An 18,195-nucleotide genomic window follows, 5' to 3' on the forward strand; every position below is an offset into this window, starting at 1 on the left:
AAAGATACACTTTCATAAAAGATATCTTTATATATATAGTCACAAATGCAATTCTGTTCTGTATACTGTTGCATATCAAGGAAACAAACAAACATTGGAGTTTGACTTTATCCATCAAAAGGCTTCTCTTACACATAGACTATTAGAGGATGCATTATAAAAACTGCCTGATGTAAATCGCACACCAACATCCATCATGGGAAACTATTACATCTCACTTCATTGAACAGGAGATTATCAACTCTTTGTGGAAGCAAGGATAGTTATTAAACATTACCTGTATCTTGAAAACCAGTGGAAAAAAATGTATTGTCTAACAGTAAAGAATACCACGATCTGTTCTTGCTCAAATCATGTGTCCTTTAATTTAGAAACCATTAGATAATAATGAGGAAAAGGAACACTGGCTGTGTTTCCTGCACCCTAGCATAACACATTGAAACCACTCCCACCAGAGCTCGTTAAAACCAAAGCATTCTGTGTGGCTTTCTACTCATTTGAGTGCCTGTTTCACACTGAACTATATCCAATGTCTTTATGATGCTGTGCTAACACACAGATTGTCCTTTTCTGTCATTTGTTTATAGAAAACCACATCCAGTTTCTCTCGAGAAGCTGGCAGCGATCAATTGACAATGGTGATCCCCCCACGCGCTGTGGTGTGGAGACAGAATGGAATTCTCACCCTGACAAATCATAGAGCAGCTATCCAACATGACTTTTGACCAAGTTCAAAGGTGCCCAATCACAGTTAGCCTGAATCACATCATGTGCAGTTTCAATGCTTTGTAATAATTTCCTTCAGATCAAAGTAGCTGTAAGGTTTGAATCAATTTCAAGTGAAATTAATTACTGCAGAAACTCAACCATTCCAACTTGTTCAGCTCTAAATGGTTGCACTTACATTGCAATTCCGAAATTTTTACAAATTAACAGTCTCAGAAACCTCCCATCCTCAGTATTCTACAGAAACATTTCAAAGCCTTGCAGTTACATTCTCCCCACTGCCAGCTCCCAATGCAATTACTGAGAGTTTGCTGAGATAAAAGCTCTTAAAAACAATTCCACTTGATCTTTGGCTGGCGCAATTGCAACGTCATCACAAACATTTAGACCAATATACAGTGGAAATACTGAAGGGTTGCTCTGATTGATGAAATTTTCCTGCATGTCATTAATACTCCCACTCCAAATGCTCGCCTTACTTGACACTTTGCAAATAAATACCTGGAGAATGTTTACAAGGAGCAGTGGCCATCATCAATCACCCAGAGCACAGCTTCTCGGGAAGAAACATTCAAAGGCTCCACCAACATATCAGCAAAAATAATTCTGTTCTGCACCCACACAGTGTATCAGCAGTAATCCACCGTGCTCTCACACTACCATTTCTGTACCATGATCTGTTGCAATGTCCCAATGAAGCACAACATAAACTCGAGAAACATCACCTCATTCTCTGCTGAGACACTTTACAGCTACCAGATCTCAAAACTGAATTGCACAACTTCAGGAACCTACTATCTTATGACTGTTTTCCATTTTTCTTACATTCTTCTACTCAAACCTGACTGCCCCCTCCCCCAACACAGTCATGTCTCTTTTGCGTCTCGTTTACATTGCACTTGGAGAGCCAATTTACTTCATTTCACAGCATTCTAACATTTCCTTTGTTCTCCATTAGTAACAACCCCTTTGTCTTTTGCACTTGGCCTTCTTCTCTGTGAAAATGTTAAAATACACCCATTTTCCACTACCTTTTACTTGGGAAGAAGGGTCAAACTGGACTCAAAATGTTATCTCTGTTCCTCTCTCCACAGATGCTGCTAGACCTGGTGAGTTTCTCCAGTATTCTCTGTTCAAAGTTTGTGCGAAGATTTGTAGCTCAGGTGCTTGTTGTAGTGGTTCTGTTCGCCGAGCTGGAAGTTTTTGTTGCAAACGTTTTGTCCCCTGGCTAGGCGACATCATCAGTGCTCTGGAGCCTCCTGCGAAGCACTTCTTTGATGTTTCATCAGGACACTATTCAAAAGAGCTACAACACACTGCAGTACACCAGAACTGCGAAAAGAGGAAGAGGAACACCTATACAAGGTATTCGCCAAAAACGGATACCCGCGCAACTTTATCAACAGATGCCTAAGAGATAGACCACGGAACGAGGACATGCCACAACCAAAAGGACTAGCCACACTACCATACATCAGGAGCGTTTCAGAACTGACAGCCAGACTACTGCGACCCTTAGGACTCATAACGGCACACAAACCAACAGCCACGCTCAGACAACAACTTACTAGAACAAAGGAGCCAATACCCAACATGAGCAAAACTAATATAGTTTATAAAATACCATGCAAGGACTGCACAAAACACTATATAGGACAAACAGGAAGACAGCTAACAATCCGCATACATGAACACCAACTAGCCACGAAACGACACGACCAGCTATCCCTAGTAGCCACACACTCAGACAACAAGCAACATGAATTCGACTGGGAAAACACTACTATCATAGGGCAAGCCAGACAGAGAACAGCCAGGGAATTCCTAGAGGCATGGCATTCATCCACAAACTCCATCAACAAACACATCGACCTGGACCCAATATACCAACCACTACAGCGGACAGCTGAAACTGACACTCGGAAGCGGCAAGGACAGACCACTATAAATACCGGAAGAAACATCAAAGAAGCGCTTCGCAGGAGGCTCCAGAGCACTGATGATGTCTCCTAGCCAGGGGACGAAACGTTTGCAACAAAAACTTCCAGCTCAGTGAACAGAACCACTACAGTATTCTCTGTGTTTGTTGCTATATGGTAGCAGCAAACAGCTCAGCCCCATGATACCTGGGGGTGATGTGGAATGTAGGCCATGTTTAAAACCATCAGTAGTAACACCATGTTCAAAAAAAGAGAAGTTCTTACAAGCCAGCAGGTTAGGGCCAATCTGAATATCTCACTTGGAGAGAGTGAGGCCACTGTCTAGGTGCCAGAGAGGTTACCCTGGAGAGAGTCTGGACCGAGTGAGAGTAATGTTGATGGTTAAGCCTTTCCACATTGGCCCTTGCACTCTGGATCTCACAGATTCAACCTCTGCCAAAGTGCTGCCTACCCCGAAACACATCTCGCAACAGCTCATGGAACTGAAAATTAACACAGTACAAGTCTACAATGTGATTTATCAAAGTGTCCCTTTTTAGGAAAGTGAAAAGCAGAGTATATATACCAGAAACAAGCAGATCAGTCAACACTTGCAGCAAATAACTCAGTATGCACTAAATAAAGTGTCAAAGAACCAATAGGTCATGTATAAATGTTGTTTTGAAGTTCTAACTGAAAATAATCCATAACAGGCTGTACCTCAGTCATGGCCTGTGATGGAAGCAAAAATAACCCGAGAGCTTCGACATGTGTAGCCACTAAGATGTGTGTGTCCTACATTCTCTATCTATACACACAAAGCCTCAAACCAGTAAAGGGCTCTTTTAGGTCCACTATTTTGAGTCATATATACAGTGCTTATCCCACATTTACTCTTCTGAAAGGTGACCAGAGCATAAAAGGACTGCACATAGAGGGAAATGGCAAATCTCCTGATGTCTCAGGAAACTAGATTTGGAATGAATTCATGTGGAAAACCAACAAGCAGAAGGGTTTTTAAAATGCCCAGAGACATTAAATGGAAGTGTTTTTGACTTTTTCTATTTTGTTCTTGAAATATAGACACACAAAAGAATCAGAATTTGCAGGAGTCTATTTGACATCTTGATTGTGATCTGCCATTCAATAAGTCTACAGGTGACCTTCTGTCAACAATTCTACCCTCCTGCACTATCCCCATTTGGTTAGACTGCCCTGGTCTCCATGAATCTGTCAGTCAGTCTCTGTCTTAACCATATTCAAAGTCTGAACTTCCGTAACTCTCTGGGTTAGAGGATCATAACGACTCACAACCCTTTGAGTGGGACCGAAAGGTTCATTGCAGAATTAAAACAAGAGGATTCCTTTGTAAAACTGTTCTTTTTTTTGGCTCTTAAACAAAATATTGCAAAGTTTACAAATCACAGACTGTAGCAAATGAACAAATAGAACATAGAAAAATACAGCGCAGTACAGGCCCTTCGGCCCTCGATGTTGCGCCGACCAAAGCCTACCTAACCTACACTAGCCCAATAACCTCCATATGCTTATCAAATGCCCGCTTAAATAACCATAAACAGGGAGAGTCCACCACTGCTACTGGCAGGGCATTCCATGAACTCACAACCCGCTGAGTAAAGAATCTACCCCTAACATCTGTCCTATACCTACCACCCCTTAATTTAAAGCTGTGTCCCCTAGTAACAGCTGACTCCATTAGCGGAAAAAGGTTCTCACTGTCAACCCTATCTAATGGAAGTTGGGAGTTCACCATTGCCTCTTCTCTGTCTGCGGAACAGATGTCTGGATACAGAATTGGCTGGCCAACAGAAGACAGCGAGTGGTAGTAGAAGGAAGATATTCTGCCTGGAAGTCAGTGGTGAGTGGTGTTCCACAGGGCTCTGTCCTTGGGCCTCTACTGTTTGTAATTTTTATTAATGACTTGGATGAGGGGATTGAAGGATGGGTCAGCAAGTTTGCAGATGACAGAAAGGTTGGAGGTGTCGTTGACAGTATAGAGGGCTGTTGTAGGCTGCAGCGGGACATTGACAGGATGCAGAGATGGGCTGAGAGGTGGCAGATGGAGTTCAACCTGGATAAATGCATTTTGGAAGGTCGAATTTGAAAGCTGAGTACAGGATTAAAGATAGATTCTTGGCAGTGTGGAGGAACAGAGGGATCTTGGTGCGCAGGTACATAGATCCCTTAAACTGGCCACCCAAGTGGACAGGGTTGTTAAGAAAGCATATGGTGTTTTGGCTTTCATTAACAGGGGGATTGAGTTTAAGAGTCATGAGATCTTGTTGCAGTTCTGTAAAACTTTGGTTAGACCACACTTGGAATACTGTGTCCAGTTCTGGTCGCCCTATTATAGAAAAGATGTGGATGCTTTGGAGAGGGTTCAGAGGAGGTTTACCAGGATGCTGCCTGGACTCGAGGGCTTATCTTATGAAGAGAGGTTGACTGAGCTCGGGCGTTTTTCATTGGAGAAAAGGAGGAGGAGAGGGGACTTAACTGAGGTATACAAGATAGTGAAAGGCATAGATAAGAGTCGATAGCCAGAGACTATTTCCCAGGGCAGAAATGGCTAACACGAGGGGTCATAGTTTTAAGCTGGTTGGAGGAAAGTATAGAGGGGATGTCAGAGGCGGGTTCTTTACACAGAGAGTTGGGAGAGCATGGAATGCGTTGCCAGCAGCAGTTTTGGAAGCAAGGTCATTGGAAACATTTAAGAGACTCCTGGACATGCATCTGGTCACAGACATTTGAGGGTGCATACATGAGGATCAGTGGTCGGCACAACATCGTGGGCTGAAGGGCCTGTTCTGTGTTCTATGTTCTAAGGATTTCAGGAGCCCATGCCTCATCGTTGACTGAAAGGTACCTGACCTGATAATGGATCGAGCCATTCGATGGGTGTTCCTAATGCCCACCTGGCAGAGTGTCACTATTATCAAGGGCAGCATGCCCTCAAGTTTTGTGAATGATTGTAGAGTACAGCAGGTGCCAGGAGTTGACTCTACTATTGTACTGAAGTCTGATGTCTAACATAGCGCTGACCTTGGCTCCCAGTGGGTGTCGCTCCATCTGTGATGCCTTTTTTTAGGAAACATGTCAAATTATTTCTCTGCATTAACAGAGTTCACTACACACTCCACTTCCCATTTTGTTCTGCTCTTCGCTGACTGTGTACTCATTTAGTCTGAGAACATAAACTAGCTGTGCTAAAATAAATAAACTCGGAAACTGAAACTAAAATCACCCACCCAATTGAAACCAGGACTTTTTCCTTTTATTATCAAAGACAGATTTAAAGTTCACAATTATTGAGTGGTATTTACAGCCTGATCAATTTCAGATTAATTTATGGCATGTTGCCAGGAAGAAAGATGCTGAGGGCATGCAAATTAACCGGTTTTAACAGTGAACCAGCAGAATTAGCCACATCCCCAATGTTAGTATCACAACGGAAATACAAAATCAGAGAGGAGATTAGTGATCGTGATGAAGATGTTGATACTTTTTGAACAATCAAAATACTGTCAAAATTGGTTGTTTGCAAAAATGTCTTTTCAGTTTATCAAATCCCCATAATGTTCTTTTCTTTAGATATGAATTAATGAGTTTCTGGATTAGATTTCCGAGATTCTATTTATGTTTAAAGATTTCCAGCTTAGTCTGGCTTGATGCAGAAATTAAGGACCCTTCCTTTGGGATTGCTCGGTGATTGAAGAACAAATAAAACAAATCAGATACTTTCGAGTGAAGGCTCATTTTTTAACATAGAAATATATTTGCTTCCTTCAATTCACTCTGCCATTAATCTGCGATTCCATTATTTTTCATTGTGCTCTGAACTGGTTTTCAATGCTCATCAGTGCAACCACCAGCAATATGATCTGGAACTGGGTTTTCAAAGACACTGAAGTCCCGAGGTACAAAGCATTCCAATATCAGATCAGCCAGTTAAACAGCAATGTCTTAAGAAAGTTCAGGTGACATTTGGGATTTTAAATACAAGAAAATAGTTTTCTATAAGTTTCATTAAAAGGCACTATATAGCAGGCATCTATGAAAATGAATGGAAATAAAAAGGAAAAAGTCCTGGTTTCAATTGGGTGGGTGATTTTAGTTTCGGTTTCTGAGTTTATTTATTTTAGCACAGCTAGTTTATGTTCTCAGGCAAAAATGAATGGAAATCTTCTGCCTTAGCCTGGAATCTTTTAATAGGAAATTAAAACCGTGGGTGGCACAGTGGCACAGTGGTTGGCACTGCTGCCTCACAGCGCCCGGACACCCGGGTTCAATTCCCGACTCAGGCGACTGACTGTGTGGAGTTTGCACGTTCTCCCCGTGTCTGCGTGGGTTTCCTCCGGGTGCTCCGGTTTCCTCCCACAGTCACAAAGATGTGCGGGCCAGGTGAATTGGCCATTCTAAATTGTCCATAGTGTTAGGTAAGGGGTAAATGTAGGGGTATGGGTGGGTTGCGCTTCGGCGGGTCGGTGTGGACTTGTTGGGCCGAAGGGCCTGTTTCCACACTGTAAGTAATCTAATCTAAAAGAAGCAACAATTCTGAGCAAGCAACAAAACTAGCCCCAGGATCAACCTGATCTTAATGAATAAAGCGTTGGATTTCCAATTCATTACTGATTCTCTCCATTCAATAGTTCTCCAGGAAAGGGCTCATCAAAAGAACATCATAAACAAGCATGATCTGCAAGAAAGTATCATCTCTTTGAAAAGTTGCGAAGAGATTGACTGCTCCCCTCCCCAATTTATTGTGGCAGTTATATCCCCAAACTGCTAACCAAATACAGAAAGCCAGAAGACCTGTTTCAGCAATGAGGCTGAGTACTCAGTAAAAGATAGATTAAACTCCTGCAACAATTACCTGCACAGAGTTCAAAGGGCAAAATAGAAAGACTATATGTTTGCCTCGGATGTGATCCAAGGTGTCCCGTGATGTAGGAGCATGAGAACATGTAAGAAGAAACATAATTCCAGATTCTAACTGCGGCAGAATGTCTAACATCGAGCAAAATGCCACTTCCATCAAGTTTCACAGAGATTCTGATTAGAACTGAGTTCTAAAGTAGACTCACTGGACCCAAAACATTAACTCTGATTTCTCTCTTCAGGTGGTGCCAGACCTGCTGAGTTTTTCCAACAATTTATGTTTTCATCCCCGATTTCCAGCATCTGCAGTTCTTTTGGTTTTTATTTTGCATCTGCATCAGGCCACCTTTACCCCACACCCACCCCCTGCCCATGGGCACGGTCTGTGTATGTGGAGAGTATGCGGCTGCTACATGGAAGAATGCCCTGAGATGTTGGTGTCCAAGATGGTGGAAGAGCAAGTGCTGGGCTGGAATTGCCAACTTCTCACTGCTCCCTGGCGAGACTCTGATCTCAACACCCAGAAATCTATTGGAAAATGCAACAAATTGCTGCCAGCATGGCAAAAGACCTTTCCCAATTTCTCATTTGATTCTCCCAGATTTTTCTCCATCACCCACATCATTCAGGGCCCTATAAGCTTCTGTCTGTGGTGATCATACAGTCTGTAAACCTCTTGGTAAAATAAACCGTTGAAACAAGTTTTGCAAATGACCATTAACACAATCATTTCCATAAGACCATAAGACATAGGAGTGGAAGTAAGGCCATTCGGCCCATCGAGTCCACTCCGCCATTCAATCATGGCTGATGGGCATTTCAACTCCACTTACCCGCATTCTCCCCATAGCCCTTAATTCCTCGAGACATCAAGAATCTAAACACCTAACCTATATGAGCGTTTATGAGCGTAACATTAGAGTAGATTAGATTAGATTACTTACAGTGTGGAGACAGGCCCTTCGGCCCAACAAGTCCACACCGATCCGCCGAAGCGCAACCCACCCAAACCCCTACATTACTCCTTACCTAACACGACGGGCAATTTAGCATGGCCAATTCACCTGACCCGCACATCTTTGGACTGTGGGAGGAAACCGGAGCACCCGGAGGAAACCCACGCAGACACGGGGAGAACGTGCAAACTCCACACAGTCAGTCGCCTGAGTCGGGAATTGAACCCGGGTCTCAGGCGCTGTGAGGCAGCAGTGCTAACCACTGTGCCACCGTGCCGCCCACAATAACCTGAAATAACTTCCCAGAGGTTGGAATCCCATCAAGTCACCCTTTATTCACACGTGTATAGTACTTGACACTGGCCCAACTCCCTCAGAATCAGCTCTCAAAGTGAGCCGAACCTCTGACACTCCTGGTTATATCTAGAACAGTACAGCACAGAACAGGCCCTTCAGCCCACGATCTATCAGGAAGGGGTCCTGATTGGACCAGATTAACACACTCAATTAGGATCTCAGCTTCTATGAGGTCCACCTGGCGGACCTCATTGCAATCCCTAAATAACCACTCTAAGATGCAAGTGGCAATACAACTTGAATGGCATGTACTGTTCCCTCAGCAAAATGTACACCCATTTTAAACCTCCCAAAAGAACACAATCTTAGGGAATTGATAAATTGGCAAGACAATGGGGAGATGACAATCGATTCCACAATATGCTATGTCTTGTGAGTTACCAATAAAAGGGACCAATGAGAAAGCTTTAAATTGTGTAGGTAGATTCTTAACCAAACCTGTGGGCTCATTGTAAAATCCAAGGAAGGAGGGTTCCTGTTCAGGAATCTTTGGGATTGCAGCAAAAATATCTGCCTTATAGCTTACGATTAGTTTGTCCAATCATGAAGCATGCAGATTGTATGTAGAATCCTTATATGGTGAGAGCTTTAAATTAAATTGAAGTGACCAATGAATCGGTGTGGGAGATATACCAGTTTTACATCCTCAAGCAGAGACACGGAATGGGAGCCACTTCCACAAAGCACAAGAGATGCAAGTTGACCATGTTCTAGAAAATATAGAGTGGACTGGTGGGAATGGACTGGTTCCTTCAGTAATGACAAAACACAAGGTAACTTGCCCACTAGCTACAGAGATCCTAGTTTCCAACGTGGAGTGTCAACAATCTTTCCTTCCAGCACAATCCTACAAGGGGACAAACTGCCAAAGAAAATTCAAAGTTTGCGAGAAGATTTGTAGCTCGGGTGCTCGTTGGTGTGGTTCTGATCGCTGAGCTGGGAATTTGTGTTGTAGACGTTTCGTCCCCTGTCTAGGTGACATCCTCAATGCTTGGGAGCCTCCTGTGAAGCACTTCTGTGATGTTACCTCCGGCATTTATAGTGGCTTGTCTCTGCCGCTTCTGGTTGTCAGTTCCAGCTGTCCGCTGCAGTGGTCGGTATACTGGGTCCAGATCGATGTGCTTATTGATTGAATCTGTGGATGAGTGCCATGCCTCTAGGAATTCCCTGGCTGTTCTCTGTTTGCGTGTGTGGCTACTATGGATAGCTGGTCGTGTCGTTTCGTGGCTAATTGGTGTTCATGAATGCGGATCGTTAGCTGTCTTCCTGTTTGTCCTATGCAGTGTTTTGTGCAGTCCTTGCATGGGATTTTGTACACTACGTTGGTTTTGCTCATGCTGGGTATCGGGTCCTTCGTCCTGGTGAGTTGTTGTCTGAGAGTGGCTGTTGGTTTGTGTGCTGTTATGAGTCCTAGTGGTCGCAGCAGTCTGGCTGTCAGTTCGGAAATGCTCTTGATGTATGGTAATGTGGCTAGTCCTTTGGGTTGCGGCATGTCCTCGTTCCGTTGTCGGAAATGACACGACCAGCTATCCTTAGTAGCCACACACGCAGATGACAAGCAACATGAATTCGACTGGGACAACACTACTATTATAAGACAAACCAAACAGAGAACAGCCAGGGAATTCCTAGAGGCATGGCACTCATCCACAGATTCAATCAATCAGCACATTGACCTGGACCCAACATACCGACCACTGCAGCGGACAGCTGGAACTGACAACCGGAAGCGGCAGAGACAAGCCACTACAAATACTGGAGGAAAGATCACAGAAGCGCTTCACAGGAGGCTCCCAAGCACTGAGGATGTCACCTAGACAGGGGACGAAACGTCTGCAACACAAATTCCCAGCTTGCCAAAGAAAATATTCACAGGTTCATCTCTACACTATTCCATTTTCTTCATCAGAATGCCAGGTCTGGCCCTAACAGTATCGACATTGACAGAATACTGTGGTTAGCATGCATGTTGACATAAGCAAAACAGAAGCGGAATTAAAATTGGATTATCTTCCTGTAGCCACATTAACTCCAGGGAGTGAGGGAATCACTAACATTCCCATCCAATGTTCAATCATTTTGTATCTTTCCTTTCCCTTTGTTACCAAGAAGAGAAGTCTAAGCAATGAAGCAGCAGTCTTCTGTCATAATATCTTGTCATCATAAACTGACTGATTATCGTGACCACATGAGCTGTTGTTCTCATTCTTAGGTCTGCGCAAATTGTCACCGTAATGTTCTTATCTTTTAGAAATTTAAATTTTTTTTATGCTTTTGCATAAATACAGGAAATCATCCCTGTTAAATTCATCTCTCCAGTACTGCTGTGTAGACTTAATGACAATATAAAACTTATTGCATAGCATGTCTAAATTAGACTTTAAACACCCCGAATGGGACACTATTCCAAGGGCTCTTGTGACACGGTGGTACTGTCCCTAGTTCTGAGCCAGGAGGCTGCTATAGAGCTGTATATTAATGAGCAGGTAGTTTGGAAAATGTATACAACACAATTCCATACCATTGCATCAATTAAAACTCCGTCTTCCTTTGTTATGATAAGCACCATCGTTCCTGGTGTCAGCCTCCCAAATTTAAAAATATCAATTTTAAGTAACAAACAAAACCAAAGCACAGTTAGAGAACTGGTCAGCAGCTATAAGGGAATAAGCAAAGAAAGTGTTTCAGACAACATGTCACAGAGTGGAATGAATTAACACTGATTCAACCTCTCATTTCAAAACAGTGCCAGATCCACAGCGCAGACATTACTAATTAACTCAGGCCATCCCCAGCTACCTTGGTCTATTAACCATCCAGTCTCGCTTGATTTGTTCTATTATGTTCTATAGGTGTGAGTCAGAAAGTACATTTGTGGAGCTCTTATTTTAAAGGGGCTTTACTGCTTGCAGATGAAACATTCAACACGCATGATGGGAGTGGATTACAGAATTCTTTCATATTATAGTAATAGTATATGCTCCTGGTATTGGTTCGCTCAGTTGGCTGGATGCACAGTAAGGTAAAAACAATGACTGCAGATGCTGGAAACCAGATTCTGGATTAGTGGTGCTGGAAGAGCACAGCAGTTCAGGCAGCATCCGAGGAGCAACAAATTCAACGTTTCAGGCAAAAGCTTTTCATCAGTAACACCAACAATGTGGGTTCAATTCCCACACCAACTGAGGTTACCATGAGGGACTCTCTGTCTCAACCTCTTCCGTCGCCTGACCCTCAGGTTAAACCCACCACTAATTGTTTCTCAGTACTGAGAGAGCATCCTGGTAGGACTATGCTGACTTCCTCCTCCGAATAGCATCAAAAGCTCCAGAATTGTACACGTGGCCTGTCCAAAGAGGAAAGCAGGAGTTTTCCGAATGTTGTAAAATCATGAATCAATTTTCACTCCAAGGGGTATTGTAAAACTATGTGGAGCCAGCAGAGTGAGCAGCAAGAGTCACCTTACTGATGTTTCAGAAAGGATTCTTTATAGTCCTGGTGAACGTGGAGCACTCTCTCCGAGTCTCATTGGGGTCATCGAGCCTCTCAGTCCTGGTCTTCCTTATCCACCTCCACTCAGCCACCAACCCATCCTGCAATGTCACTTGCTATTCAGACACTCCTTCTCAAAACACTCAGCTCACTGGTAACTTTATATTCATGCTGTAGTCATGGTATTATGGTCCAGGAGTTAGTGCTCCCAAAATACAGGGCCTGGGTGTTCAATGGTCACTGACTCATCTTTACTTCATTGGCAGAGCTTCCCTCCATCTTTGCAGCAGTCTGAGTCAAAATGGAGTTTGCAAAGCTGACCGTTCCCACTGTCTGATATTGGAGGATGTTCACAGTCACTGTGGCTGCACAGGACACACAACTGATGAAGGGTCAAATCCACGGGCAGAGCAGGGCAAGTCATGCTGATAGAAAGATACATAATTCATTTAGCTATTGCTTCAGCAATGTATTGCAGCTGCAAAATCTCCCAAGCATGTTAGATCGAAATGAAATGCAAGTGTCCCCCAATGTGTACAGGATGCACAGTATGCATTTGTATTGAACAATAACTACCAGGGAAAAGGTGAAATCCTCTTTAGGTTGTACAGTGTTACCAGTGGTTCCTGCGACCAAAAACATTGCTGTCAAAGACCCTTTCTTCTGGCTTTTGAACTTATTGTAAAAACAGTAGCTTATCCTGCAGCTGCTTATATTTAAAAGCTGTGTGCAGGTAAAAGGAGCAGTGAGTAAATAGGATAGCTTCAGTCAGTAAATCTCAAGCTTTGAAACACAAATGTTCTCCAACAACAGCAGGGCACAGTAATCCTGACCAGATACAGCGAGAACCAAGGTGCAAACTGCTGTTTATGCAGTGAGCTTTCTAATTTTGAGGAAGGTTAATGAGATTTCTTTACAGGTGGGAGGACACCATGACACAGCTCAGGGCAGGGGTGGGGGTGGTGGAAGGCAGAAGGTGTATCTTCCAATTCCATTTCTCTCTCCCTCTGGAGCCATGAGGGTTTGAAGGCAGCAGCAGTGAGCTGCTATCACATCGACACTGTTGTTGATTAAAAAAACTGAAAGAAAAGCGTGCTTTGCAAGGTAGGTACGTTTCTATAGCAATCTTTCTGACCATAGGACATCCCAAAGTGCCTTACGGTGAGGGCCTTTTGAATGAATTGTGTTTCACAATGAAGTGCAGACACTGTAGGAAACACAGCAGCCAATCTCTGTGCAGCAAATTTCCATAAACAACAATGTGATTCTGATCAGATCATCTGTTTTAGTGATGTTAATTAAGGGGTAAAGTTTGACTGTAGGACATATGGAAAACCGTTCTGCACATCCTCTGACAGCACAAAAGGGGTCATGGTTAATTCTCACTTAAATAACAGCATCTTGACAATGTAGCATTTCCTGAGTATTGCACTGGCACACCAGCCTGGACCTTTATGTTGTGGTGTCACAGAACTGAACCCAGAGCCCTGTGACCCAGAGGATAACCAGCTGAACCGTCCCCACCATCAGTTTCAGTTATTCTTTCTTTGCCGACACCAAAGCACTTGGGATGTGGAAACGCAGACAGTCATCCTCTGAAACAAAAGCAGAAATTGCTGAAAAAGCTCAGCTGGTCTGGCAGCATGTAGGGAGAGAAATCAGACTTAACATTCCATGTTTGTTATGGACCAGGCCAGACCCCCTCAAGACATTTCGAGAAATTAGCAGAACTCCAACTTTGCCAGTTGTTTTAAACAGGTATAAAGTGAATATTCTCGGAGGGATATTCTAGGCTCAAGCACTTAGCTTTAAACAAAACAGAATTTATTTGCAGATTACCGAATGAAATACATACAAAAGAAAACAGAATGCAGAATAACTTAACCTATCTGAAAACCCAACAGATTATCCTAACTTAATGATGTTGTTCTAAATACTTGCAACAATTCCCATAAACAACCCTGTCACAAAAAGAAAAATCAAACCCAGGCTCTTACAGGAGAGATATCAGAGAGACGGAGGATCAGCATGGACCTGCTTCTTCAGGTCCAGCAGCTTCACAACTCTGCCTGCTCAAACCAAGACCAAACCCAAACCAGAGAAACGCTGAGCTGGGAGAACTGGCCGCGCCCCTGTACAGTGATTTTGTTTTAGACTTGACAGCCTTTTGCCGGAGGCAGTATCTGTTGGTTCTAATCAAATAGCTCCTAAAACCCTTCAACCTCAGACATTTCAGAATTGTTGCTTTTACAACTTCTCTGAAAAAAAAGCCAAGGACAGGATAACCTTGTTAAAGGAGCAGCACCGTCATATGTTGATTGACCCTTCCTCAGTAATCCTCTGCGTCAAAGCCAGATTTCAAAAGAAATGAAATTATCATATGTTTCATGACCGAATCAACAAGCTGCACAAAGTATGGCTTTTGGTAATCACTTTGAATTCATAAACAACAATTCCAACACTGGTCCTAAACAGTGAATTCAAACTGAAATCTAAAAACGTCTAAAAAAAATGGGAATTCTCCAAGTCCAGAATAAAGACAGAGTTAGGATGAATGTCAAAACTGATTCAGTTTCATAATTGAGAAATGGGAAAGAAGCTTTGCGAAAGCTGTGAAGAAAAAAGCCCAGTTTCAGATTATGCCCATCACCTCTGGGTGCTATCACTGTACTGTAGACGTTTATTTATTCCATACCCATTTGTTTTAATATGTTGGAACATTTGTACTGCACTTAGTTCATGAAGGGATTTTGATAGAATTGGGGGAGTCTGGGACTTGGGGAAGAGAGGTTTCTTTTATTCAGTGAGTTGCTATCGTTAGGAATGTGCTGCCCCAGAGAACAGTAGAGAAAGAATCAATAGCAACTTTCAAAGCAGAGACGGGTCAGCACTCGAATGGGAGAACAGGAGATGATGGGAATGACTGGTTCTCTCTGTCAGAGAGGACACAAACACAATGGGTTCAACAGTCCATTAATAGCTTGGAATTTGATGCTGACGATTCTCTCAGTAAAATTGTTATTTGTTTTCTCTTGATACAATACAGTAGTAACCCCGTACCTGCAGGGAATACATTCCACGATCTACCGCAGAAACCTGAAACCGCAGACAGGAGTGAACCCATTCATTTCAATGGGAAATGTACCTTCCCGGCTGCACCCAGTCCCTGGATCCAGAATGTTCCTTTTTATATGTTTGGCCCACAGTAAATCGTGAGTAACTGAAACTTCAGAAAACGACTCCATGGGTATGAAGGTCACCCCGTACATCAGGAAAGTGACTGTTTTTCAATGCAGTCATAAGATAAATTGATATATTGATATATTTCATTGGGCTAATGATTCCAAATGACTGGTGTGTGCCCATTAGCTGATTGATAACAATAAGTTACTTGTAATAGTTGCTTGGTATGATAGAACTTGAGAATTGCTGAAAAGAAACAGACTCTGTTGAAGCTTTACGTTGTACACTCATCAGAATAATGTAGCAATTCAAGAGGAACACCAACATTTATCCTGCATTGTCCATGGTAATGGCTCCACCAATCAGAAGTCACTTGCCAACCAATCATCTTAACGCTCCCATCGAAGTTATTCTTGCAAATTGTACTGATATGTGCTAGCCAATAAACTTCAACAAAATGATTTTTTTTCAATATTACTGCCAACTGGAGACTCAATGATGAAAATTAAAGATTAGATATTCAATTAAGGGTCAGGGATCATAACACTCAGGTCATTTCTGGAGTCTACACACAGGCCATGTCTGTCTCAATGACGTTGTGACATTTTAATATGCAATCATCTAATTGGGCCAGAGGTGAGCTCAATGTCCAATCAGTAATGCTGGATGCTGCCTAAAGGTGGAGCCTGGTGTGCAGTGTTCAAAGGCAGATGGCAGCCACAACTGGGCTTACTGTTATCCTGCAACATAGAGCAGGCAAGAGCAGTGATGACCCAGCCTACTCCCAGTGCAGGCAACAGCAGAGAGGACCCAGCCTGCTCCCAGTGCTGGCAAGTGACCAAACGATTCATCACAAGGTATTTGACTTACTCTCCCTGAAGTAAGTCAACCTTGAGCTCCTTGGTCTGAATAACCTTTTCTTTTCCATGAGAATTTAATTCTGCAGCAATATTAAGATTGATACAAGATTTGTACAAAGCATTGGTTCAGCCGCATTTAGAATATTGTGTACAGTTCTGGTCACCACATTACCAAAAGGATGTGGACATTTTGGAGAGGGTGCAGAGAAGGTTTATGAGGATGTTGCCTAGTATGGAAGGTTCTGGCTATGAAGAGAAGTTGAGTAGGTTAGGATTGTTTTCATTAGAAAAAAGGAGATTGAGGGGGGACCTGATTGAGGTTTACAAAATCACGAAGGGTATAGACAGGATTTGTAGAGATAAGCTTTTTTCCAGGGTGAAGGATTCAAAAATGAGAGGTCACGCGTTCAAGGTGAGAAGTGTAAAGTTTAAGGGGGATACACGTGGAAAGTACTTCACACAGAGGGTGGTAGTTGCCTGGAACGCGTTGCTAGCAGAGGTAGTAGAGGCAGGCATGGTCGATTCATTTAAGGTGTGTCTGGACAGATGCATGAGTAGGTGGGGAGCAGAGGGATACAGATTCTTAGCAATTGGGCAATAGGTTTAGACAGTGGATTTGGATTGGCACAGGCTTGGACAGCCAAAGGGCCTGTTCCCAGGGGCTGTAAACTTTCTTTGTTCTTTGTTCTTATCACATCATGGCTCCTGTGCAGTGCTCCCGACAGTGTTCTGCACTAAGCCAGTCAGAAACACTTCAGTCTTCCTGTTTGTCACTTTGAAAGTTTGCTTTTGGCCCTATCCAGGCAGTGAACAATCTCATCAATGAACTTATCAGAAAGTTAACTGAAGGTAAGCAAGTGGTGACTCCCTTTGCCACCCGTATGTTGAAAATCGCAGTGCATTCTAAAGTCAGAAAAGTAACACATCATTCAAGAACACAATTATCAAACTTCATCTGCAGCTGACATCACCCCCAGAGATATCTGCAAACCCAGCTGCCAGAGTTATCTGTCATTCTGGGTGAGATCTTTATCTAGTTTCTCAAAAGGGATAAAACAGAGTCCTATCTCCCTGATAAAACAGTGCATTTTGTCAGAACAACATTCAACAAGGAGGTTGTGTTTAAACTTGTGATACTGCACTGAAATTGCTGAGACCAATGCAAAGGTTTAGATTGTCATCATCGAGCTTATATAAACGGCTGTGAACTCACACTCCTACCAGCAGGAGACCAGACTGCAGATGTGAGCTTGCAAAGTTATTCACAGCTCTGCTTCTGGCCCATGCATTATTTAGTGTTCTGGGAGTGTGACTGAAAAATTGATTTATCAACTCTTTCAAAACAAAACCTTTGTTCCAGTTTTTTTTAAATCTGGGAAGTCCAACAGTATCGGACTGTGACAATCATATAGTCACATTGGGAATGAAAAATGAGAGGAATCCAATGATCTTCATACCACACAGTGAAATCTTTGAATGATCAGCATCTTTGGGACAGTCAATAATCTTAGTGAAGTCAAAATATTTCTAAAATCCACAAGTCTGAATCTTAACAAAGCAATTCTGTCACAGCATTTTGAAGCATTTCAGTTGGTCAGCTGCTTTGATCGCAAAGTCTGTTGTTTTAACCATTACCAGCAAGAATAATAATTCCCTTCTATTTCCATTAGTTCACAATTACTTTTAAGTTGCTGCTCAGAGTCAAGATGACAGAAAAGAAACTAAATATATGACAGGGTATGGTTGTATCTGTGGTATTATCACCTTGGGAGAGATGTCCTTTTAAGAAGGCACCATTCAAATGAT

The 18,195-nt window shown here is 42.8% G+C and overlaps 1 protein-coding gene across 6 annotated transcripts in view; it reads right to left on the reverse strand.

Annotated features, from left to right (window-relative positions):
* The window catches only part of yrk (Yes-related kinase), a 302,153-nt gene that overhangs the window by 186,738 nt on the left and 97,220 nt on the right, over positions 1–18,195 (reverse strand). The window contains exon 1 of one of the 6 annotated variants that reach the window (XM_060847431.1): positions 278–295. The exons of the other annotated variants lie outside the window; for them this stretch is intronic. The gene's annotated coding sequence lies outside the window, so the exon portion shown is untranslated. Of the gene's footprint in view, positions 1–277; positions 296–18,195 lie in introns of those variants that run through there. 6 annotated transcript variants of the gene reach the window in all.

Source organism: Hemiscyllium ocellatum, chromosome 30 (genome assembly GCF_020745735.1).
Source record: "Hemiscyllium ocellatum isolate sHemOce1 chromosome 30, sHemOce1.pat.X.cur, whole genome shotgun sequence".
NCBI lineage: Eukaryota > Metazoa > Chordata > Chondrichthyes > Orectolobiformes > Hemiscylliidae > Hemiscyllium > Hemiscyllium ocellatum.